Here is a 25404-nt window from a genome sequence, read left to right on the forward strand (position 1 = left end):
CCAAGTCATTTTAACCTTGTTGTTATTCACACATGCCATCATTTCAGGTTAAAATGGAGCCACCTTTCATTCATTCAAGCCTTCTCAGTTTTTTTTAACAATGTAAATCAAATGATACACATCTTCATCATCCCTCTCCTACCCTTTTCTTGAGCTATAGGAACCAGTCATCAGTGCCCTTCACATCCTTATTTATATTTATGAGGTGGCTTTATGGAGTGGTTGTTGTTGTTTATTCTGGGGCTTTCGATAAAACAAAACAAATCAAAATTGTGTGTGTGTGTGTGTGTGTGTGTGTGTTCGTGTGTGGAAATAAAAGCGCCTTGCAGGGAGGCAAGAGCCAAGCACACCAGCAGGAGAAAAATCCTCCTTCCTCTGTACTCTCCAGCTGATCAAAAGTTGAATTTATGGCTTAGTGGTTTCAGTGTTGAACTACAATTCCCCACTCAGCCATGGAAGCCCACTGAGTGACCCATTGGATCAGCCACATGCTCTCAGCCTCAGATGATGGCCATGACAAATTCCTGAAGAAACCTTGCCACAAAAAAAACCATGATGTAACCATATAAGTCAAAAATTACTTCAAGGCACACAACAACAACAACTGGTCACTCGTCCACTGTGTGACCTTGGGTGAGTGAGTCACACTCTCTCAGTCTCAGAGGATGGCCATGGTAAACCACTTCTGAAGGAACTTTGCTAAGAAACCCCGTGATAGCATGGCTGCAAGGTCACCATAAATAGGAAACAAAGGCAAACAACACAGACACAGAGAGAGCAGTGACAAAACCCCTGAAATAAACTAGGAGACATTTTGGAATTCCTCTTGGCTGAACGGGGAAGACATGTCCTGGAAAAGGAGGAAGCCTGCTCACCCTGTTTCTGATTTATGGCGACACTACCACAGGCTTTTTTCTTTGTTTGTTCAGAAGTCGGGGAAAGGACTGGGCTGAGGGAAGTGGTGACAAGAAGCTGCCGGAAGGGAGCCAAGAGGCAAAGGACTGCTCCTGCTTTGAAACTCTTCCCTCCCTTTCTGGGAAGGATCATTTCATAGCACTCTGAATTGATTCAGTAGTGTGTTCACATTGCCAATGATGTGGATCTTTTAGGAAAACCCAGGGGAAAAATCAGTATCAAATATCCCAGGTTAAGTGAGTCTTTTGGGTACTCCCCCCCTCCCCCCCAAAGTGCACTGAGTACATTCAGGGCAAGCGGGAACACCAAGGAAATAACCTGGGTTCACCTTGGGTTATTTACAAAGTGTGAATGGGTATCCTCTTTGGAATATAGGCCATCATTTCCATAGGCTATCCGCGTCTTCATCCTCTTCCATCCTCTTTGGAATTCAGTTAACCAAGTTTCCAGTTTGAAACTGCTTTAACTGCCCTGGGTCAGTGCTAGGGAAATTTGGGAACTGTAGTTTGTTGTGGCACACAGCTCTCTAAAAAAGAAGGCTAAATGTCTTACAAGACTACAGTTCCCACAATTCCCTAGCATTGAACCAGGGCAGTTAAAGCGGGTTCAAGCTGGATTATTCCTGCAGTCTGCTTCAAGCCCAAATCTCTGACAAAGGAGCTCCCTTTTATAAAGTCTTTTCCTGCCAACCTTGGCCCTCCTTTTCTTGTCCTTGTTCTCTGTCTAGCTGGATGTTTTAGTTAAACAGCATTGCAAAGGTGGTGAAGGACTGGAGAAATACAGACATTCAATTGTGAGGTTGCAGCAGCATATCAGAGAGCCAGCATGGTGTAGTGGTTTAGATGTTGGACTACGACTCTAGGGACCAGAGCTCAGTTCCCCCACTTGGCCATGGAAATCCAATAGGTGACCTTAGGTCACTTATTCACACATTCCCTCTCCAAAAAACACCATGATAGGTTCACTTTGTTGTTTTTGTTAGCTGCCCTTGAGTCGGTTCTGACTCATGGCGACCCCGTGGATGAGACATCTCCTAGAATCCCTATTCTTCACTGCCCTGCCCAGATTCTGCAAGCCCTTGCCCACCCACAACTCCCCTGATTGAATCTATCTATCTGGTTTGTGGTCTTCTTCTCTTTCTTCTACCTTCTTCCTTTCCTAGTATTATTGTTTTTTCTAGTAATCTGGGGCGGGATACAAACCGCCATATAGTACGTCTTCTATACGTACTAGGGTTAGGAAGGGGCGGTGCTTCCGCACCCCCCTAACCCTAGTACGTATAGAAGACGTACAACATGGCGGCGCCCCTTCCACATGGGGGCCGCCATGTTTACATACTGGACGCATAGCGTCCAAACGTGTCGCGGCGCCTATGACGTCACGAGTCCGCGCCAGGTGCCTCGCGATGTCATAAAGGCGCCGCAAAAAGAAGCTCCGAAAAGGAGCTTCTTTTTTGCTCCGCGCGGGAGCCGCGCGGTTTGGCTGCTGCGGCTCCCTCGCGGAGCAAATGGCACCAGCGGGAGACCGCCGCAAAGCGGCGGTCTGTATCCCGCCAGGGTCTTCTTATTATGTGGCCAAAGTACGATAGTCTCAGCTTGATCATCTTTGCTTCCAAGGAGAGCCCTGGTCTGATCTGTTCAAGAACTCATTTGTTTGTCTTCTTGGCTGCCATGGTGGTTAAGTACTCTTCTCCAGCAACACATTTCAAATGAGATGATTTTCTGTCTGCCTGCTTCCTTCACTATCTGAGGCCGGTTACAAACCGGTACTTGGGACATCCGCAGGACGTCCCATTTTAAAAAAGGGGCGTCTCTTCTAGACGCCCCTGGGTCTAATATGGACTCTGTCCGTACAATATGGCGCCGGCCATTCTTTACGTTCTTTACGTATCGGACGCTGTGCGTCCGAACGTGTCACGGCGCCTGTGATGTCGCGAATGCGCCCCTGGCGCCTTGCGACGTCACAGAGGTGCCGCAGAAAGAAGCTCCAATTTGGAGCTTCTTTTTTGCTCCGTAAGGGAGCCGCGCGGTGTGGCTGCGACGGCTCCCTTACGGAGCAAGCGGCGGCGGTGGCGGCGGCAGACCGCCTCAAAGCGGCAGTCTATAACCCGCCCAAGTTACTTTAGGGTTACAATAAATTGGAAACAACTTGAAGGCATACAACAATAACAACGACAACAACAGTGTGTCTGTAGTAAATAGTGGAATAAACCTTGAGCTGAATAGAATGGAATACTTCTCAGCAAACCTGAATCTATTCATCTGCTCCTGCCTACAACAGGCAAAGTAACAGCAGTTGCTTCTAGAATCCCTTACTGAGCATGAGTGAACATCAAAACAAAAAGAAAGGGAGAAAGTGAATTAGTCCATTTCACCAGCTTCTCCTCAGTATGTTAGAAAAGCATATATGTGTGAGTTTGGACACCACAATGGAAATCATAACAAAAGTGATGGTTGCCGAAAGAAAAAGTCATCCTTGGATGTATTTTGGAACAAGCTTTCAAATGGTCAGTAGAAGGTTCAACATGTTTATGTTTACTGACACAAGGTTTACCTGGCCTGGTTATTTCATTGCCTGTGTTCATACTGTTAGTTTTGAATTAAAACTTCATTGAAACATGTTGAAATACTCTTCGTTTTTTGTGGTGTAGGAACCTTGCCCCATTCTTTCCATGTTATTTCTACAACAGTTACCAAATTTTCTGTGAAACAACTAATGGCCAAGAACAGATTCTGCTTTGTTAACCGAGATATATCTGCATGTGTGAGATCATCTTTCCTGCAGATAATTCCAAACCTTGCATATTCGTGTAGACGAATCCCTGCAAAGATGTCCACAATTTCTCCCCACCTTAGAAAACTGAATCTGGTGTGATAGAACCAATATGATCAATGGTGTGCACACGCATGTCCAGTGTCAACATCTAGCATGGTTGAAAGAGCTTTCATTCAAGGCACAGAGGAAAAGACTGATCATCATTACCCTACCTCTGATGGAGTATTATGCTAGTTTTGAATTAAAACTTTATTGAAACTTGTGAGAGGGATCATCTGCTGCAGATGAATTCCACCCTGAAAACATTGGGTTTTCTCAATTGGGTTGGTATATCTTTGCAGCTAATATAAGCCATCCAAAAACAGCAGGGTCATTTACAGAACAGGGGAAGAGACTGAACTCCTCCCTTATCTCTGTTAGATCCTTAAAAGCTATTCTAGATAAATAATAATAATAATAATAATAATAATAATAATAATAATAATAATAATGCCCTGGTACATGGACAAGATCACTTGCTTCAGTCTGTGGGGGCATTCCAAAACACACTGCTGAAATAATCCAGTTTGATACCACTTTAATTGCCCTGGCTCAGTGCTAGGGAATCCTGGGAATTGCAGTTTATTGTGGCACCAGAACTCTCTAACAGAGAAGGCTAAATGTCTCACTACAGTTCCCAGAATTGTCTAGCATTGAGCCAGGGCAGTTAAAGTAGTCTCAAACTGGATTATTTCTGCAGTGTATTTTAGACCTTTGTTACACTTGCCATGCTGCTGATTGTGTCAATGTCTGACTGGTTTGGAATAGTTTGGTATATTTGTCTCCAGTCTCTGTGTTACTGATAAATAATCAGAGTTTAGAATTGACATGTTCCCACTAATTATGCTAATTATAACTTCTTACTTTTTTGAGGTAATGTGGCAATGAAGTTACTTGGACAAATAAATACTATTGACTTTGGCTTGGTACAGATTGGCACAAAGTACTGGCCTGTGAATGGAGTCATGGTGGAGAATTTGCACGCTGGATGCCATAACTCCGCCCCCTCATGCCATGATGCTGCACACCATTCTGGACCGCGTGTGGCATCATGGCACTCCCCTGGTGCTGCATCTACATGGCGCAGTGCCAAAAGGGCGTCACAAAGCCATGCTGTCACACCTGTGATGCCCTTTAGAGGGTGCAAAAAGGAGCTGTATTTGGCAGCTCCTTTTTCTGCCCTCCAGAGACTGGATCAGGGCCATGACATGCTGTAATGAATAAAGAATACTGCTTATTTGGGGCATTATTTGGTAGAAATGAGTTTCTGTGTTTGATTTAAATTGCTAACAAATGTGATGCGTTACTAATGAGTAAATGCTACTTATTATTCATGTGTAATAAGGAATGAATGAGGAATAAAACAATTCCATAGGAATGAAACAATTCCATAATGTTGTTATTAATAAAATACTGGTCTTATTTATTTATTTATTTATAATATTTAAATCCCACCCTATAGCTAAAGATCTCAGGGTGGCTTAGACTAAAATCAATTTAAAACAAGAAATAAGAACAATAATTTTAAATGATTAAAACATATTAAATAGATTTTCCATTAGAACCCAGAAACTGGTTAAAACAGTTTCAAATAATGTAACTCTAGGACATGCACAGCCTGAATATATATCATTTAGTTCTGAAGTCTTTAAGAAAAAGCCAGTTTTTGACTTGGTGCTGAAATGATCCCAACCTTAGTGCCAATAGGGCCTCCAGAATGAAGAAATTCTACAATGTGATTTTATTATAATGATACGTCATTGCAATATTAGATTTTGTTTTTACTCTGTGAGTTGCTTCACTAAATTGTATTGAAAAGAGGTGTACAATTTAAAAGTGGTGATGTCGCTATATAACACTTCACTATTCCCTGGTTCTCTTCTTGCCTTTTGTAGCAGACAGTGTCAATCATGCCACATTCCCTACAGTGCCCCAGAGCATTGCAACACAAGGGCATTGCAGGCATTTGAACTTTTTTGGACCATATCAACTGAGCAGTTCTAGTAGCATTTATTCCCACCAGAAACAGATTGTTTGACAAGTCATGTACTTACTTGCTAATTCAATGGCACCCCTCCCCACTTTTTTTAACATTACAAGGATAACTCACTACACTGCATTGCTAGAAGAAATCCATTTCTTTGCAAGTTGCTGTGGGGACTGTGGAAATACAAGGGAGGTCTAAGGGGGTGGCAGAGAAACTATCAACCCTGCTAATCAGAAAGTCCTGGTGTTTCATCCTTCTGAGCCTTGGTTCCATGATACAGTACTACTGTGCCAGATAATGATGAGAAAAAACAAATTACCTAGTTCTCCTCAGGGACCAGTTATTTTATTATATTAGTTCAATTCATTTTTTAAAAAACACACAAACACATTGTTTGTCTCCAGCCTTTGTATTGCAACCATTTATCAGATCTATATATATCTATATATCTATAGATAGATAGATAGATAGATAGATAGATAGATAGATAGATAGATAGATACTTAAAACAGCATCAGGAATCATTTTGAAATGTGTCAGAAGGGTTTTCAAAGAGGAAATTAGGGAAATGATCCATTACTTTTGACCATTATTGCAGAAATTAAATATGTGTTCCATTCTCTCTAATTGGAAATTAATGGAATCAAAGAGTAGGCATACAACTGGATTATGCCCCAGCAGGCATATGACATTCTAGATCTATTGCAAAAATAGCCAGAGAACATATGGACCAATATTCCAGTTTGGCCAAAAAGATGCCAAACTTCCATTAGGATGGCATTTTACCTGCCTTTTATGTCTGTATGCTTGGAGAAGATAGTGCAGTCCATTTAGGCTCATGGAAACAACTCCATAGCTTTGGCAGCATTTTAATCAATTCCACTCTCTTTTCAGAGCAAGGCCAAAAGTTTCCTTGCTTAAACAATACTGCATTTAACATGTTTAGTTCTTTCTTAGACCCCATTCTCACTAGCCAATTTGCTCCAGGTAGAACTGGGCAGATCCAGTTGCCCCCATACTGAATCTCTCTGGAAACAAGTTCCCATTACCTTTACCCTGATCAGTGTAATGTGCCTGCTGAAGTTCACACTCACCAAAGTAGTGGTTTAAGATGGAGCCTCCTTGTTGTCAAACAAATGATGCCAATGATGACATGTCATGCAGCCATTAATCAACAGCATGAGTGCTTCCCTCCTATTTAAAAAAATCGATCGGTAAGGTTCACATATTCTGTCAAATTGTCAATTGTCTTGTCTCCCTCCTCCTCCTCCAGCTCCCTTACCCGGGCCTCCAGGAGCGTGGCATGGCCCTGTCGGGCCCCCTTTCCTCTTCCTGCTGAACAGAGACAGCAGGGAATGTCTTTCTGTGGGAAATCCCTGGCTGTGATGCAATTATCCATATATGGACTTGTCTTCCCTGTTCCAGGAAGGAACAGGGAAAACAAGAACATATATGGATAATTGGCAAGCCCCTATATGGATAATTGCCAGGGATCCCCGCCCCAGGTTGGCCAATTATCCATGTATGGCTTCCCTGTTCCTTCCTGGAAACAGGGAAGACAAGTCCATATATGGACAGTTGCATTATAGCCAAGGATTTCCCACAGAAAGACCTTCCCTGCTGTCTCCATTCAGCAGGAGGAAGAGGGAGCTGGAGGAGGAGGAGGAGGAAAGGGAGCCCCGCAGGGCCACGCCACACTCCTGGAGGCCTGTGTGTGTGTGTGTGTGTGTGTGTGTGTGTGTGTGTGTGTAGTAGTAGTAGTAGTAGTAGTATAAAATTGCCTTCAGGCTATCTGTATAAGATGCATATGAAACATAAATGAATTTTGTTTTTAGACTTGGGTCCCATTTACAAGATATATTTAAAGAAAAAGGTATTCCAAAATCCAAAAACACTTCTTGTCCCAGGTATCTCAGATAAGGCAGTGGTTCTCAACCTTTGGTCCTCCTGGTATTTTGGACGTTGTCTTCCAGAATCCCTACCCATTGTTTTGGGCTTCTGGGAGTTGAAGTCCAAAACATCTGGAGGGGAAAAAAGGCTCAGACTGAAATAAAGGATACTCAATCTGTATTTTTATTTTTATTTTTTTTGGGGGGGGGGAGACTTCTAATGTTACAAAGGCATAACTCTCAAGGCTATAGACATCTCATTTTATGTAGCAACATAGGACCAGTTACGGTCCAGCAAAGCCCAGCTGTGAGGAGCAGATTCTTTTGCTAACTTCTAGGAATAGAGACCAGAGAGGTAAATAATGTTCTCATCCTGGCATGTTGCACTAGAAACTGAAATGGAAGGGTGAGTGAAGCACAAGGTTTATGTCCTGCTCTGCCTTTGCACTTTCCTTCTCTGGGGTGCTGCTTGGTCCATTCACAGGCCATGCAGGCAATTGCTGGTCACTCTTTGGGGGCTGCATAGGAATTTCTCCTCCTTACCTAGGATATTATTTATTTTATTTTATTTTTTTGCCTATCCTGCGCTGTTGAATATGGATTATGGACAATTGGCCATAGGTATGAGAATTAAATAGGAGGTCACTGGCAGGTGAGTGGGAGAAAATCTGAAGGAGCATCAATTTAGTGAAGGCGACGTCTCTAGCTCCTATGAAAGTGGGAAGAGGATTACCCTTGGGACAATTTGGGACACATTTTCTTTTTATATCATAGGGCATGTGCCCTAGGAAGGTCTCCCTTGTTTGCATGTAGCTGGGTGTGCACACAAAGTGGTGACTAGCACTCAGAACTTGGTTGTTTCATCCAGGAATGGCTGTGGAGGAGCAGCAACCCATTTCTGTCACCTCACCTTACAGATCATAGTACGTAAATAGTACTATATTCAATAAAAATGGTCAATCAGTATCCAGATCTGATGTCTGATCTCTTTATTTCCTACTTGGTAAGCAATATATCAGTCATCCTGTTTTCTGGCCGGCTACCAACTGTAGACCATATACACATTGTAGCTTTAACCTCCAATTAGAGGCAAACTGTCATCACTGTTACCTCCAATTGTTAAGTGTTCATATACCAATTGATTCTAGGTCACAGAAGCATTCACAACTATATATAGTATATAACATTCTGACAACTTTTGCTTCAGGATGTAATGATTCTCAGCATACCAGTTCTTTACTTTTGGCTTGTTGCCTCACCATCTGCTGAGCAATGCAGAGAAAACCAATATATAAAACTGACCCAGTCAAAGCATTGTGACCCCCACATCTCATAGAGACTTGCTATAGATTTGTTTGCTGTAATATTTAGCAGAATAAATCACCTGCAATACTTCAATAAGTGGATGGTGAATGACTGTTTAACACAGCTGCTAGGATTTTAATGATCATACACACAACTTATAATGTAAAAATTGGAGGGGTGAAAGAGAAGCACACATTTTTAGCAGCATCAAATGAGCATTAAATCAGGTCAAGAAGTTCATGCTTGATATATAATGTTAAAAGTTACAAGAGAAGATCATTCCCCCCCCCCCAGGTTCATTCATGTTGTTGAATGAAATGAGCTAGATGTGAATTAAATTTCACAGCACAAAAAACAAATTAACACATTAACACCATTTAAAATGACTGATGTGTTTGATACTATAAAATATAAAACCATCTGAATGGCGCCTGTGTCATACAACTAATAAAATTTATGCATAGGTCAAAAGCAGAAGAGTGTCTTTGACACTGCATACATTAGCAAAGGAGGCCTATTTGTGAGTGGCTGTAAAAAACGACACAGGAAATTTTAAAACTGAATTCAAATGAAATGGACCACAAATTATTCATTAACATTGATTTTAAACTTCAAAGCTGTCCATGATAAACCTGAAAATATGGAATATGTAAAAAAACAACAACACACAAACACACATAAGTGTATAATATTTCTATTACTACATAGGCTGGGTAAGTATCCAATGTCTAACAAGATATCCATATGGACATGCACACACAGAAAAATATGCACATGTTCAAATGCTGTAAAAGGTTTTAACAGCAATAGCAATAGCAATAGCATGTACATTTCTATACCACTTATCAGTGAACTCAGCATGCTTTGTCCATTGTATATAATTTAGAGGGGGAAATTGTTAAGAAGGTTATTGGAAATGAATATCTGCTTGGATGGGTTATCCGTGTAATACTTATTGGAAGATCGGAACCCACATATTACCAGGTTAATGGCCAATTTTCTGGTGGAGGCAACAAGATTATGGCTTAAATTTTAATAACTATCCTGAAGTTTTATTGTAAATGCATGTTGTTTTTCTATGCTTAATAAAGGTTAACTGACTGACTGGCTGACGAATCATCCATTTGAAAAGTAGGGATGAATATACTCATACATCTGTATGTTTCAGGCTGCAAATCTGTGCTTGTGTCCTTTTGTTTGTTGTGCGAATTAAACACACAACATGCTTTTCCAGTAAAGCATACTTTTTTTCTTCTGCTTGTGTCATTTTATGATTTTTTTTGGTGTCATTTTCTGAATGTTTAAAAAGATCTCTATTATATGTAGGGTACAATCCTGCAACAGGATTGTGCCCTTGGAGACTGTACTGTTCTGCAGAAGCCTGATACATCACCAGAACACCAGTTATGTCCCTTGCAACATAGATTTGCCACTGGAATACCTCATGGTGGGCATCAAGCAATGCTCTAGATGTTGGAGTGCCCCTCACAGCATGCTTCACAATTGAATATTTAGACCCTTATAGAGAATACATTGTTGTCATGAATACTAAACTCTAGGATTGCATCTGTGCTGCAGAAATAATCTTGTTGGACACTGCTTTAACTGCCATGGCTCAGTGCTATGGAATCCTGGGATTTGTAATTGGCTGTGGCACCAGAGCTCTATGACAGACAAGGCTAAATATCTCACAAAATTACAAATCCCAGAATTCCATAGCATTTAGCCATGGCACTTAAAGCTTTGTTGAACTGCATCATTTCTGTGGTGTACATTAGACCTAAGTCTAACACCCCAACTTTCTTGACACATGGAAGTACTATGCTTTGTTATAACACAAAAATGTCATGATTGGAGGCAAAAATACAGATCAGTTGGGAGTAATATATAATGTGGAGGGCTGTAATATGGAAAGCTTAGAGAAGGCTCTTGGAATCTACGTGAAGCCCATATGCTGTCTATTGGTGATCTAAGGGAAGGATGTAAGCAAGAGCAAGATGTCTTATGCCAACTGAGTATGAGGAAGCAGGAAGGCTGGATTTTATCTGACTCAAAAGCACTTCAGATGGCAGATTGTTTTATAGGGCTATGCAAAAGTTTCACCAGCTGCAACCAATCTTAACTTCATAATATTGGCTCTAGACAGGTCATTCTGCAAGAGGTACTGACAGGATTTCACTGTCTTTTAAAATGACAAATATTATTCGTCTGATTGATGAATTGGCTGAAATGTCAGTGAAATCTAGTATGACAACTGCTGACACATTTTTGACTGAGCACTTTTTGCTCCAAAACATTAAAAGAAGAATCAGGGACATCTGTACTATTAAATGGGGGCATGAAATGAATTTAAGTTGACTAGCCACTAATGCCCAAGGAACTGTAGAACTGGGAGGGGAAAAAGACTGCTGAAATATTATTATTTTGTCTCATTTTTGCCATTAGGATTAGGTTTAATAAATGAAGAAAATGGAATTCCAGTGTCTTATTGAATCTGGACAATACAAATTACAAAAGAATTTTTAAAATGGCAATGTAACATAGTATAATGAACATGAAAAAGAAGTACCAGTTCCCAGAGGAATATCATATTACTCTGTGACAGCAAAAAACCCCAAAGTGTTCTGTTTAAAGACCTATGTATCTATTATGTCATAGTTTTTCATGAAATGCAATCCACTTTATCAAAGACATGAATTGATTTATTCAGTTATAAGTTTGTACGCACACATACTTTGAAACGATGAGATTAGAAAGGAATGAAATGCAGAAAGTACAAAAGCTTGGTATTGGATAACTATTTGATAATTAATTTATCTTCCCAACAAGAGTCAATGTATATTTCATTATCTGAACAAAAAATAGCTTTGTTCCTTTTGCAGTGTAACTTTAGCTCTTAGTTATTTTACAGGTGCGAATACATGGTTTATTTAAATGGTGGAGAAGAAAGTATCACTGGGTTTCACTGGGCCTCATATTGCTACCTCATGTTCTGTTGTGTGATTTATTGTGCAGGCAAGATGGATGAGAGAGTAAGAATTTTGAACCAGAAGAACAATGCAGTCAACCCTCCATATCCACAGAATTTTTATCCATGGATTCAACCATCCATGGTTTGAAAATAATAAATAATAATAAATATTTATTTATATCCCGCCTCCTCCGCTTTGAGGATTGAGGCGGGTAACAGCAAAGTGAATACAATATACAACAATAAAAACAAGCCCCACAAGACCCCAACCCAACCCTCCCTCCCAACTATAAAATGAAACAGTAAAAAAATGTTTAAAAAGTATGTTTTAAACATGTATAAATTCAAAAAAGCAAACCTTGATTTTGCAATTTTATATAAGGGATCCCATTTTACTACGCCATTGTATTTAATGGGACTTGAGCATTCATAGATTTGTTATCCATGGGTGGGGGGGAGTCTTGGAGCCAAACCTCAGTAGATACAAAGGGCCCACTGTACATAACATTTAGATGGGAAGGAGGCAAGGATAAAAAGAGCAACCATTTTAATTACTTATGAAAAGAAGGTTGCACAGTTCAGGACTTAGACGCTGTACAGACCAAGCTGAAAGGCTGGCTGGGGGGCGGAGTTGGGTGTAGCATCTGCACAACACATGCCCCAGCTCTGCCTCCAGGGTTGTGTGATGCCACATACCGCACTGCATGGCACATGGCATTACGGCGCTCTTCAAAAGGAGCACTGTAAAGCCGTGCCTCCTTTTTGTGCCCTGGAAAGGCCAGATCAGGACTGCAGCATGTGGTTGCCACGGCCCCAATCTGGTTATAAAAGGGGCAACTGAAGGCTGCCCCTTAGGGGTTGTGTGCACAGCCCCTTAGTCTGAATGATGTTTGCATATGGTTGTTTTGCACAGAAAACAATATTTTCTGTACAAAACATAAAATATTAAGAGAAGGTAAAGCTAATAATGCATTGGAGGCTAATCCAGAAGTGCTTCTTCATGACACTGTGTGTTCAAAGTGGAGGATTTTTAAACACATTGTGAGAAGGCACAACTCATTAGAAAAGGCAAGGATACTGGGGAAAGTAGAGGGAAGAGGAAAGAAAGGAAGGTCCATGGCAGATAAACAGACCCAATCAGGGAGACCATGGACCTGAATTTACAGGACCTGAGCAGAGAGGTAGAAGATAGGGGGGGCTTGGAGATGTCTCATTCACAGTGTTGCTGTAAGTCATGGTCTACTCAAAGGCAGATAACAAGAACAACAAACAATGGAGGAAAAGTATGCTAAATGGATCCTTCATTCTGAATTGTTATAGTGCAGAGTAGAGAGGGAAAGAATATCCAGAAATATTTGGAAAACGATTTAATGTGTGTGTGTGTGTGTGTGTGTGTGTGTGTGTGTAGAACCCTGATGGGAAGAATCCTGAACTGAGGCACTTACTCTGAGTAAAATTCATATGATTGTTTTGTACAAAACCCTTCATTTTCTGAAAAATAAACTGTATTTTCTGCACAGAAAATAAAATTTATGTGTGGAAATATTATATGTACAGAAAAAGCCATTTTTTGCACAGAAAACATTGCAATTGGGCACATTCCATACAAAATTCATACACAACTGATTTGCATTGAAAATCCCTTTTGGTGTGTGCAGAAAACATTTTTTGCACATAAAATAATTGTTGTATGCATTTTTTTTTATTTTTTGGAACAAAAACCTGCTTCCTGTGCATAAAATACTATTTTCTGTGCATAACAACCATGCACAATTTTTGTGCAGAAAAATATACTAATTACAAACAGGCCTCAAAAACTACATGGAAAGAAAATTACTACAATTATATGTTGCTTCCTTTCAGATGAAAGTTAGTGATGAACTACATCACTAGTTCATTGACACAGTTATACCATACAAGTGAGAAATACAGATCTCCCTGAAATGGGGATTTAAATATGAATTTTCCCCATATCTAAAACAAGCTCTCTGACCACAGTATTACAGCTGAAATACTATTTTGGCCAAAAGAAATGTGTGTTTTAAATCTTAATCACTTCAGACAAAGAAAGTAACTTGGGAACCAATTTGACCCTCAGGTTACCAACCACTTGTGCCTAGAAAAATATTTGAACATTGTCAAAATGGCAAGACTAGAATATATATATATATATATATATATATATATATATATATATCACAACATGTTCTCTGTCATCATTCAGGCAAAAGCTGTGCAGTTCTGGACCTACAGCATACAGGAAGCAGACATCATAATGACACAAAAAGCAATGTTTAAATGAGACTTGAGGTTAATATATGATGCCCTGACATATATACAAAACATGACAGCTAATTTAGCTGAAATAAAAATATCATGATGACTGCCCTTATAAAATTGTAGGATGTTATACTAATGTCCAACTGTGCAACACAGAATATGAGTTGTTGTCCAGGCTGAAGCAGCTCTGACTACTGTGTGCTGCCATGAGGCTGTGAGCTGTTACCAGACTGAATTTTTCAATTAAATGATTGCTAGAAAGACAACTGAGAAGAGAACATAAGAACTCATTGGGGAGAGAAAGAGGCCATCCATTCCTTCCAAGTTCATCCATTCTTAGTACTCAGCTTCCCTATGGAAGGCATCTCATTTTTCTCATATGACCCTTGTGTTTTTGCCTCAGCAACTTTGCCTGACAGCCTGTTTCACACATTTATCACTCCTGGCATGAAAAAAGTGGTCCCTGACACCTGTTTTGAATGTATGTGAAAAAGTGAGTGTGTTTTGATTGGGGGTGACAATACTTTTCCCATCCCTTACCTTCCAAGCAGAGATGAAACACCCTCTGGAAATTTGTGCTGCCTACTTAAAGTGCACACAGGATCATTTTTATTGTGCATACTCACTTTAGTCCTTTACCTAGCCAAGCAAGTAAGCCCTTGAACCTATCTATTTGGATAATTACTATCTCATACTTCAGTAAATTTTTCAGAGAGATTCCTAGAATAAAATTCAAGAAAATAATTACACTATTGAAAGCAAAACTAATAGATAAATGGTAGCACAATAGCAACGTGACTGGATAAAAGCATATTAAAACAACAACCACCATCAACTAAAACTCAAAAATATACCTAAGGCAGTAATCCATTATTTCCTTAGTAGTAATGCTAGTGAATTCAATTATGCTTGCTTGCATAGGATTGTGTCTCGTGTATAATATCACACTGTTCAACACCAAAGGCATCAATCGGCCACTAGATGAAGGGGTCTAGGGATTATTTGCCACACTAACATTCATCCTATGGTATGCATGAGCACATTTTTTGGTGAAAGCAGAATTGATGGGAATTTGGCCGTTAATGTTTTTTTTTTTTTTTTTAAGTTTTGTTGAAAGCAAAGTATATATAGAGGGGCACACCTTATTCTAGAGGACAATGGCATTCCCTGGAGGTTTTGGGAGATGTTGAATGGGTAGTGTGGAAGGGAGCAAAAGGAGTCAAGATACTGTATTCATGTGGTGGCTCTGGTAGTTTTGGTATGGTTTTTTTTTACACTTTTCAGTTAGAAGACTTAATTTGAGGGTGTCTAACAGCTTCGGGGGTTTCTAGGAGGGCTTTAGGGGGTTCAAAATGAACACTGGTTTATTGCTGTGAGCTTTGCCAGTTGTAACATAATTTTGAAATATGAAGTTCGGTTAAATTAACTCAGGATGTTATCACACAGGAGGAATGTCTCTCAATTTCGAAAGAAAAGAAAGTAGGGCCAATTCTGAAATGAAGACAAGTACAGGATGGCTATCACACCACAGAAGAACACAGCACCCATCTCAAAGCCAAAGTAGTGCAAATGCAAAAGAAATTATCCTATGAGTATGTACCTTTCGTAGTCTAGAATTCAAATTAGCATCCCTGCACTTGCACAGTGACGGCAGAATTGGATCATGACCTTTTTACACTTCCCGCGGGGCTTGCTTCTGGTTCCCATGGTTTTGCCTTGTTTCACGTTGTTTGTTCATTCATTATCCTTTATTTCATGTTATTTAGGCAATTCACATTATTTGTGCATTCATTACCCCTTATTTCACATTATTTAGGCAATTCACCAATTCAAAACCAGTCCAAAGTCCTTGTACTTGGTTTGAGCATCGGACTATGACTCTTGAAGGCAGTGATTGAATCCCACTGAGTGACCTGGTGCAAGTCACACTCTCTCAGCCTCCTCAGAAAATGGCTATGGCAAACCCTATCTGAATAAACCTGCCAAGAAAACCCTGTGACAGGGTCACGAGAGAGAGAGAGCCAATCCCTTCCCTCCAGTTGGAGAGGATGAGTTTTGCAAAGGGAAAAAGAGGAGGGCTGAGAGGAGGAGGGAGGGAGGCAGTGTATGTGTGTCTCTGTGGGGAGGGCTGCTTCATCCCTAAAACAGCTCCAGAAATACTCCCAGAGGAGAGAAGGGAGGGAGGAAAATAATTGCAGCCAGCAAAGAAGCTTGGGAATTGTAGTCTGATTCGAAGGCAATCCAAGGGTGACTGAGATATGCATTCCATACCAGCCAAATTCAAATTGAATGCAACTTTGGAGTGGAACAGGATTTGTAAATTTGTAAATTCTGTATTTCCTCTGATTTACACATCTCTCGGTTGACCCTGGATTGGGTTCGAACTGACCTAGCATTGACTTTGATTACATGTGATAACCTCTCACACAATAATGTGAATCCTCATGATTGCATCTGGGATCACACTGCATTGACCTTCCAATTAACATCCTCAGTCTCAGATAGGCAATCAATAGCCATGAACTATGGTGGGTACAGGAGGGCCAGTTTTTTGCCCCTGGGCTTTTTTTTTTGGGGGGGGGGGCTTCATGGATTGCCCCAAATGCCCCAAACAAATCCACTCTGGATTTTTGGGACAGATATTAAATAGTACAGAGGGAGATGTGAGCTATTTAAAAGGCAAAGTGCTTCCCCTGGAGACTTCCAAGAGAGGCAGCTCACCCTTTCTTGTGACCACAAACTGCAGCCAGGAGAGAGTGGATAGGTCAGGGGCCACAAAATAGATTTAGTGGGACACATGCAACCTACTCCCTGTGCTACTAAAATATTAATATGGGCCCCCCATATTCATATTAATATGGGGTATGGGGGACTCCATTAATATGAGGCCCCACACAGTGATAGGGTAGATGAATAGGAATGATAGAATCCAAGCAGTGCTTTCCCGAACTCATCCCTTTGCCCCTCCTTTGGTACTTTGGCCCAGATATGCCATAGAGTCAGAAATGGCTCAGCTGGCTCCAGGGGCTGCAGAAGTTCCAAAATGTGTGTGTGTGTGTGTGTGTGTGTGTGTGTGCACATGCATGTGCCTTCAAGATGCCCATCAACTCATGGTAATCCTGTACATTTCCTAGGGTTTCTTAGGTAAGGATCAAATATGATTTTTCCAGTTCCTTCCTCTGAAAGCTAGCCTACAGCGCCTTGTATTTCCTGGTAGTTTCCCATCCAAGTACTGACCATGGCTGGCTGACCCTTCCAAGATCTGGATGTTCTTGAACTGCAGCTTCCAGCATTCCTCTGCATTGGCTACACCAACTAGGGGTTGCTGGAAGTTGCAGTCCAACAATAACTGGTCTCAATAACTCCATTTATAGTATGCACTGAAGAGAGCAGGGTAGAGAGGGGAAAAGAATTAAAGCTTGGAAAAGCTTTGGTCTACAGCTTCCATAATCGCCTTTCCAGTTATAGGATCTGTAGTCAAAACTGATCCCAGCTTGTCTCCTTCACTATATCTTCCTCATAAACTATACCATGCTACCTCCCCATCCCCTGCCCCTCCCTTGACATTTTCTCTTTTAGCTTTGACAAATTTGAATCCAGTCATTGCAAAAATAACAACACACAATTTCAACACCTCATTGGCAAGACCTCTTTCTATATCACTTGCTAGACTTTTCCAGTGTGAACCTACACACACTCTTGCACCCCTGCTGTTTAACTGCACTGATGGAGTAAAACAATAAAACTTCCCAAACAACAAATTTCAAAAGGACGTTCAATGTCCATGATTGGATTTGGTGAGCTCTGCCCCTTGTGAAGGAGGAGGCATTGCAATTATCTCACACTTCTCATGCAGGGAGAACAGTAATTTGATTTCCCACCATTTGTCAGGCATGAGAAGAATTATTCTGTCAATTCACATTCCTTGATACCAGCCTTCTCCCAGTCAGTGCCCTATAATATCTTTTACTATAACTTCTGTCATCCTCACCCAGCATGGCCAATGTTGACTAAAGAGAGATGGAGTTGTAGTTCAACACATATAGGGATAACAGGTTGTGAAATGCTATCAAACAGTGAGATGGGACCCCAAGTGAGGGCATGAGAAATACTCAAGGGGTGCGTGTGCAAGACCTGGAGCCTCTAGTCCCTCCTTCTCTTCCTCTTCCCAAAAGTTTTTATGTGTAAAATTTACGCATGTGTTGAGATAAATATTGAATTTACTTAAATAAATACTGTTCTAATTTGAACAATATTATTTCCTTATATGTTAAAATATAAATACACATGAATGTGCAAATAAAAATACATACACTAAACAAACAAAAAAATTATTCATTCACTATGTCAAATGATGGTGGGGCAACATCCCCATATAGATGTAAAGGGGAGGGGTCACAAGGGTAAAAGGTTAGAGATATTTGTCTAAAAACCAGACCCAAATAAGCCACTGTAGTAATCTTGAACCAACTGTACTAGTAAGATCAGTATACCTCATGATATGCACGGGTTTTTTAGCTTTTACATATGGTGCAAATGGAAAGCTATGGCATATTCTGTACACAGAGTTATATTTCCGGATCTAGAAAAAAAGATGTTGAAGAACTGCTACATTTTAAAATTCTCCTCAAGTTTCTACTGAAGCACTTTTAAGTGTTAACTTGGGGAAAACATTAGAAACCTTTTTGAAGCAAAGTCAGCTTCCTCCCCCCCTCCAAATGTTGAATCTTGTTAAAAAGAACTTCAAATTTACCCCAATGGACCTTTTAGAGGGTATAGAGTAAAACTTTATATATATTTTTTATCCTGCACTGTTTATTCTTTCTCTTTTTTAATCCTCCACTTCAGTAATTCCCATGGACGCTCATCTATGTTCCCTCTAATATTTCAGAACAGTTTTCAAGGGCAATTGTTCATGGTTAAGGGATTCTCTGCTGCAGCCACTCTCCTGACAGGTTGGTAGGTTAGGCTGAGAGGCTGCTCATTTACTTTTTACTTTCTCTCGAGCTTTAATACCTCAGAAATACTTCTCCAGGGCTAGCTGCACATAATCCAAAAGTATTACAGGAAATTCCGATTGTGGTTTTAAAGTAATGTTCTGGTAAATTTAGCACGTCTCTCCACAAGCAAAACCATAGTTAATTAATTAAAGGCAGGGCTACGTAATGTCATTAAAATCTTTGCTATAAAAAGGTCAGTCATATCAAAACTGTCTTTTGCTGTAATGAAAGCCTACTTCAAACCCTTCTAATAACACCATATATTACCCTTGTATTGAAATTTGTACAATGTACAATAATTGCCTTTTCGGAGAAACATTGAAAATGTCTAATGATTTAATGATACCGACATACGTTGTTATATTTACCCTTTTTTATTTTTTTTCCTTGTAAATAGGAAGCCAAAATTGTGGACAGCATGCTTTAAATGTTCAAAACAAAATTGGGAAAAAAAAATCAAGAAGTCTTACTGATAATAAAGACTTTGGAAAAATAAAGCAGCTGAGATGATGAAAAATAGCAAAATCAAGATAATAAAGATGCCCCTCCAGACTTCTCTGTGAAAGAGACAGCACTCTCAAGTTTGTCCCCTGAAGAATTATAGTGTTGGGGGTCATGATGGAAGCAGGAAGCTGAACTGGCTGCTTTACTTTTGGAATTCAGCAATTCAACTAACTCCCTTGCAGTGCAAGTATCTTAGATGGAACAGTAGCCAGGGCAGCAATATCACTTGCAGCATGCAAAGTCATGCTGCATGCCTAAAGCAACATAATGAATGAACTGCACTTGCAGTTACTAAGTTGCACTTCATTAAGAATGCAACATCACTGGCACAGTGGTTAAATACTGGTACTACAGCCAAAATGTTGTAGGTTCAATCCTGCAGGGCACCAGGTTGACTCAGCCTCCCATCTTTTCTTAGGTCAGTAAAATAAGTACTCAGCTTAGTGGAGGCAATTGGCCAACACATTGTAAAATGCTTTGAGAGTGTGTAGCACTATAAAGCAGTATAGAAAAGTAAGTGCTATTGCTACTGTTATTGCTATATGGAATATATTTGGGAAGCACAACCTTTCAACTCCCAATGTTGTAACCAGTATTAACAGGACTGAAGGAATATATGCATGTACACATATCCAGTCTTAAACATATAAGAACTGTCTTTGTAGATCAAACCAATAATCTTTCTTATCAAGCATAGCCATTATGACAGCAAACTATCAAATTTCTCTGCAGTAACCACTTATTTATCAATGGTATGACACCTATCAGACAAGAAGCAAAAATGTCTTGGTAAGATGAGTGACTACAGGTTAGTAGGGTGTCATCAATGACTATTGTCAGATCAGTATTCCTGATCATTATTTAACAGCCCAATAGAATGGAGATAGGGATGGAATGGAGGACTTCAAGGCCTTCTGTCAATCTTATTCTCTTAAATTTAAATTATTTTTCCACACTCCTATCCATTATTTGATGTCATTGCCACAGAAAGGCCCATTTTTCAAAAACTGTTTCCTGGACTAGGCAGGCCCTGTAGGTCCTGAGAAGACCTCCTAAAGACTTGTGTACAAGCTCTTGTAGGATCTCTGGAGATCAGACAATACTGGGCTGGATGGACAAAATAACTAATCTGGTATAAAGTAGCTTCCTATGTTCCTCCGTAAGTAATGAGAAAGCTAGAGAGGTAGGTTTCCTCTATTGTACAGAACACAGCTCCTGTTTATTGAGGAAGGGCATGAAAAACCCGCCACCACATGAAACTACAGTAACAGCAGCAGCATCAACAAACTTCTGTGAATTGTCCTTGTTAGGATCTGATACAGTGAAAAAGATATGGTTGCATCAGTTCTTTTTTGTGTGCACTGATGTGAAGGAAATTGAAGTTTACATCCCTTTCCTTAGAGGAAGTAGCCAGAGAGATGTAACTTGCCTTCAAAATATCATACAAAGATATACAGAGTACTAGCAATTATTGCTGAATAAAATGTGCTTTCCTTCAGTTTCGTATGCTGTGAAAATCTCAAAACAGAAACTCTTCCCACAAAGTTTTTGCTAACAAGGATACTTTCCTTATCATCATGATCTGAAGTTTTTGCCAAAGAATTAAAGCTACAGCTCAAGAATGTAAACAATATTAGAAGCTCATTAGAATGTAACTGTCTTTCCTTACAATGGCAGCTCTCAATGCTGCTTTAATTGGCTGAATGACTGAAGTGCTGAGCTCAAAAGCAAGCCCACTTTGTATGGAGAAAGTGAAGCTATTGTTTCTCAGTTGATGTGACAGGTAGCCAAACTTATTGGACTAAGACTTTTGTTTTAACTCTTTTTGCTTGTAAGTTATATATTTCCTCTTCAAGCCTGTTCATGTGATGTTTTTATGACAAATAAAGAAACGGGGGACAGAATTTTTAGATAGAGTTGTAAAGCTCTAACATGCACACAAACTGTATTAAATTGAAGTCTGATTGGGCTTTTCATCTCTGGGGTGAAACAGATGGTCAAAATAAAGTGGCTTCTGGCTGCTTTGGAGGTGTTGCATTTAGATGATGCATGCCTCCAGAGCATCTGGAACCTGCAACAAAGCCGCATTCTGGTCCTTAAGACTGGAGCAAAAAGGAGCTGGGTTAAACTGACTCCTGGTGGTACTGGTCAGCCCCTGCTTCCAGCCAGAGAAGACTCAGGCTGCTCTTTTGTGCCCTCTGTCACTGAAATCTTTTAATATGTTTTTCCTTGAGGTTCCAGATGCATAAAACTGAATAGAAAAAAAATTCTGCCACTAAAGGCCAATACAGACAGGCCAAAATAAGTTGTTTCAGGTCACTTTGGAGGTATGCTGTTTAAATGATGCATGTGTCCTAAGAGTCTGGAAGCTGTGCCAAAGCCATGCTCCAGTCCTAAGAACCAGAGTGTGGCTTTGGCGTGGCTTCTGGCCTCTTAGGACACATGCATCATTTAAACAGCATACCTCCAAAGTGACCTGAAACAGCTTTATTTTGTCCTGTCTGTACAGGCCCTAAAATACATAGGATATGTCCAACTCCAGTGAACATATTCTCACAGTTACTAGTTTCAGTAATTTTCCATATAATTTTCTACAAGTCTAGACCATCATATTGGCATTTCAGCTAAAGAGACACTGCAAGTCCAGGTCATCTGGCAGCATTAAGAACACTTCTAATTGTTGAAACCACCAATTAAGTCCAGGCTGGAAACATTTGTAAAGCTCGAGGAACTACACATTTACATGGAAGATGGACCAATGATGCCTACTAGTTAGGATGGGTATCTATCACTTCACAGGCAGCATGTCTTTGTTTCTCACTTGCCGAGGAGTACAATAAGAATTAGTACATTTGTACTCATGTCCTTCTGGTAACTTTTTATCTACCTATAAACAGAGCACTGGATTAGCTAGGCCTTTGGTCTGATCCAACATGGCTTTTCTTATGTTCTTAAGCATGTAATCTAATTAATTCTGATATGTTGATGAAAAGGAGGTTTACTTCTCCAACTTCCCATGGTTTCTTCCTGTAGGTGGGTGGTTGCACATCTTTTGACATGCCTACATGTCAGGTTAAGTGCCTGATTGATATCTTTCCAGGTCATCAGTTCAAGGTATGCTGCAAGCTCAAGCCCTAGTTAAAATTATAATTATTTCTTTTTCTTCTTCTTCTAGAGCCTTTGCTGTGACTCTAAATTCATTTCTCAGCTGCATATTTAAGAACCCCCCAAATCAATACACGTTTAATCCAATTTTCAAATTTAGATAAAGAAAACACCAACCTGTTTTTTTAAAAATCAAAGGATATCCTTGGGACAGAGTCTAGCAAAATTACCTACAGTCTCTAATTAAACCCAACTGAATAGTTTCAGCTGTCCTTTAAAAGAAGAAGAAAATGAAACCCAGCTAAATGCGAACTTGCATCTTTAAGGAACATATCAAAGTCTTTGTGAACAAAAAGAGAACATAATAATTATTCCAGTCAATTAAATGCATACCTGCATTCTGTTCTAATGGAATTCTATACATTGTATGCATCATCAGCTTCTTTTTTTAATCCTGTATTCAATGTGTTGGAATTACGACTGCTTCTTTTCATAGAAGCTAAGCATGTTATGACTGTAAGGTCACAATGTTAATTGGCTATTGAGTACTTAAAGAAGGTAGTTGTGTCTTACAAATTATCTGATGTGCAAATGTAAAGTCCATTGGTCAAGGTTATGGGGAAAAAAACTTTAACTTCAAAACAGGAAATGATTAAGACATACCACTGATGTGGAACATATTGGTGTTGTTATTGATTTAACTGTACAGAATGCTGATTCATACGGACAGAATATTTAGCATATATATATATATATATATATATATATATATATATATAAAATGATGTGGTAGTGGTGATGGTGATGATAGTGGTGGTGATGGTGATGATGGTGGTGGTGATTTATAATTGCTTATTCACTCTGATATTTCCTATGGATTTGGAGTTTTATCCTTCAGAAGCAGCACTGTTTTGCATTTCAGCATGTGATCAGACATACTGGCTATGGCAGAGAGGCCAATACTCCTCATATGCTAGTGCCTCCATTGTTGTTGTCAAGTTTTACCTGAAGATCTCATGGGTGACCTACAGTGTGCATTTCTACCATGTGCCTCAGAGCTTCTCACAATGCCTTTGTGCACAGGAAATGTGTTTATGGAGAACCCATAAACTGTGTGGGTTATTCATGAAAGAGCCCTAGTAGGAATGGGGTGGAACTGATTTTAATAATGTTCATTTTAACATGTATATTTCCTGGTTTCCTGATATTCAAGAATCATTCTCTCTAGCTCTATACGAATCTGTTTTCTGTCTGTCATGGGAAATTATCAAGTTTGAAAACTAGTGACAAAGAAAAGAGAAATTCCTGTGGTGAATATCTGTGCAAGCAAGGATGCTTTAATATTGGTATTCTTGCTTATGTGTCTCCCCATGTGATCTGGAAGTTGCAGTGGGATTGAAGGAGCTGGACACTACTTAGTGGGTTAAAATTGGCCATAACTTTAATGCTTACATGGAGATGATGTGTACAGCATAATGGGTTTCAAACAAGAGACAGAATGGGAATAAGGAAAAACTATAAAGACCAAGGAAGGGCAAATAGGAGAGGAAAGGTAGCAAGGACAGCAACAGGAGAGAAGGATATGTGAAAGGCAAAAGAGAAATGAAGGCTGTAAGTCAGGGGGAAGGATACTGAGGCAAAGGAGCAAGTGGGTGCATGAAAGAGGGAAGACAATTGGCCTCCCCATTAGTGCCCAGGGCCCCTAGTCCCCAGCCACCTCCTGTGCCCATTGACCCCCTGAGCTCATTCCTGCCACCTCCCTCATCACGTGCCATGCCTGGGAGTTCAATCCATCCCAAAACTAACTCTAGTGCCCACCCTCCCCCGGGCTTGATTCCATCGATTCCCTTACCTGCTCACAGATGTCCACCACTCATGCCCAACTCATCTTCCCCCCACCATGTGTGCCCCTTACACCCTCCCCCAAGGCCCTGAACACCCCTGACCACCATTCCCCATCCCGCCTCAGATCCCATACCCACCTGCGCCAATTGGTCCCTTGGGCAGACCAGACTACCAGGCCTCCCCAAAGTACGGAGCACTGCAAGCTGACATGGCTACTTGGATGCCGGGGAATGGAATGGCAGCAGCCATGTGTACCTGGCCTTAAAAGGCCCGCCAGTCCCCCGGCCCAGTCCTGTGATGCCGGCCAGTATTGTGAGCATCAGATGGCCATCCCTGCTCCTGCATAGATGGAAATAAACAATGGGTGCTGCCTCCCAGATACATGCTGCAACAGCGACCCCTGCATAGTTCTGGGCAGGCCTTCTACTCTTCAGGTTTGTCATCTTCCTTGTGAAAATAGTAGGAAATGGGATTTGAACTTTCCCACTTTGTTTTTTGGTTAAAATGTATGATATATGAATGAAGGTGATATAAAAACTCTTCACTTTAGATTCATAAAATGTGAAGGTCCATAATGTTTTATGGAAGTCCTAATTCATCCACTACTTTCTCTTCCTTGTTCTAAATGACAGCATGAAGTGTCCTGGGTTCTGTATTTTATTAGACATTGCACTAAATAAGGTCATTTAGCTCAATCATTTAGACTGGCACTATCTACTGATTTCATAGCAGTGTATACATGCTATACAGTGTATGCTGATGGTATACAAGATTGGTTTGAAGCTCATA

The sequence above is a fragment of the Sceloporus occidentalis genome, unplaced genomic scaffold, assembly GCF_023333645.1.
Source record: "Sceloporus occidentalis isolate IW3139 unplaced genomic scaffold, rSceOcc1.0.p SCAF_5, whole genome shotgun sequence".
NCBI classification, from domain to species: domain Eukaryota; kingdom Metazoa; phylum Chordata; class Lepidosauria; order Squamata; family Phrynosomatidae; genus Sceloporus; species Sceloporus occidentalis.